Source organism: Octopus bimaculoides, chromosome 17, assembly GCF_001194135.2.
Source record: "Octopus bimaculoides isolate UCB-OBI-ISO-001 chromosome 17, ASM119413v2, whole genome shotgun sequence".
NCBI classification, from domain to species: Eukaryota; Metazoa; Mollusca; class Cephalopoda; order Octopoda; family Octopodidae; genus Octopus; species Octopus bimaculoides.
Genome location: NC_068997.1, coordinates 49,393,548 through 49,395,639, shown reverse-complemented (window position 1 = coordinate 49,395,639; position 2,092 = coordinate 49,393,548). Strand labels below are relative to the sequence as shown.

General features: G+C 33.8%; 1 protein-coding gene across 1 annotated transcript in view; it reads right to left on the bottom strand.

Annotated features, from left to right (window-relative positions):
• The window catches only part of LOC106881692 (uncharacterized), a 6,535-nt gene extending 5,263 nt beyond the window's left edge, over nt 1-1,272 (bottom strand). Inside the window, exon 1 of the mRNA XM_014932194.2 lies at nt 1,057-1,272. The gene's annotated coding sequence lies outside the window, so the exon portion shown is untranslated. The remainder of the gene's footprint in view (nt 1-1,056) is intronic.
• Nucleotides 1,273-2,092: the final 820 nt, after the last annotated feature.

Genomic DNA, 2,092 nt, shown 5'->3' with positions numbered 1-2,092 from the left:
TGTGTGTGTGTGTGTGTGTGTGTGTGTGTGTGTATGTGTGTGTGTATGTATACCTGAGTGCGTGTATCTTTGTGTCTCTGCTTGTCCCCCACCCCCCTTTGGGCCAAATACCCCGAAACTAGTCTGTAGATGCCAGACCAGCAAGGGGAAGCGGCTGACCTCTCCTGTTCGAACACAGGTTCGTGTGTCACATAGCTAGCCAGAGGCGATGGCCTCTTGGATCTAATCAACGGCAGTATTCGTCCTATTTTTCTGGACTGCCATGTTAGCTTGGCGATATACATATGCTTCAGGACTAAGCGTCTATCGAGTACACAGTAGTGATAAAAAAAATTATATATATATATATACCTGTGTGTGTGTGTGTTTGTGTGTGTGTGTGTGTGTGTGTGTGCGCGTATGCACGTGTATGTAGATGATCTAATGAGATCAGAAATAATTAAATTTGCTATGTTTGTATCTCTACTACTTAGGTTTACCAGTTTACACACGCATAGAGACTTACATACATACACACATACATACATATGTGTGTGCGCAATATTCACCACTCATAATACGTCAATCAACTCAGTACATTGGTAGGACACACTTGGCCAATTTGTTATGCCGTGAGACCAAAGCCACAACTCCGAGTCCGCGAAAGAAACACCCCAACCAAACAGCCAATACCGTGGCCATGTTCTGAGTTAAAATCTCACCGAGGTCAATCTTTTGCCTTTCAACCTTCCGGAATCGACACTTACAGTACCACTCAAATATTGTTGGTGATATAAGCAACTGTACTCCTCTAACACAAATTTCTTTATATTGTTCATATAATAGAAACAAAAATATTTTATTTAAGCATGAAGTCCGGGAAATGTTTGGAGCGAAAATATGTAAGGCAAGGATACCATGTATTTTCCCAAATTAAAATAATGTCTTTGTGTAGACATACAGTAACATTGTGAACATGGAAAAAAGGTTTATTGTAAATAAAAACAGAGATATGTGTTGAAATATGACTCGTAAAACAGTAATTATCATTTGAAATAATATAAAGAAAAAACTCACCTTTTGAAAAATATAAACTTTTATATTCCTTTCAGTTTTGTCTCAATGGTATTTCTAAAAATATGTATCATATTTGCATTGCTTCAAAGATATATATATGTCTAGACAAAGTCCGTGGAGTGCAACTGCTTAGAACGTTAAACGAGACAAGTAAAGCTTCAGTTGACGAAAAAATATTCTTTTTTTAATGTTTAACTAAGTGCAATAAATACGGCAACTTTTTCCATTATTCCAAAACATTATATATATATATATATATATATATATATATATATATATATATATATATATATGTTGTATGAATGTATTAATGTCTATGTATGTATGAATGTATTAATGTCTATGTATGTATGTATGAGTTACCTCTCGATGACAGAAAGTGGTTATTCAGTTGTTGAAGGATTAATACCTCTACTGTTAAGGTGCCGTCAAAGCCAATACTTCAGAGGCCATACTGGTCGTAGTCATTTAGATTTATAAAGTGTGAAGATTCTGTATTAATTCCATTTAATAATTACAAAAACTGTTGAATATTAACGAAGTATCTTGGGAGATTTGATGTTATATTTACTTACTCCACATCAACAAGGAATATAATATTGAATTATATCAAATAGTTAGATACTTAAAGAAACTAAAACTCCCCTCAAAATCATATAAATAAATAATTAAAAATACTTTCTACGCATGCGTTCTTCTCCTACTGATAAAACTTAGCGCTGATAAAACACAATTGAGTGAAAGCTATTGTGTTATTTAAATAAATTAAGTAAATAAAATATATGTAAAAACAGAACAAAAAATAATATCGAAACCAACACCAACAATAACAACAATATGAATCAAACAGTAAAACAAAAGTAAAACACCTGTAAATCAACGTAACCTTGTAGGTATATCCTTCACCGATTACATAGTCCGCAACAGTGTATTCACCGCATGTGATTTTTCTCACCTGTCATAATCACAAGTGGAAAGCTTTTAACCAAAAGAGAAATAACATAACAGTTTGGCAGTAATGATGTGTGTTTGTTCC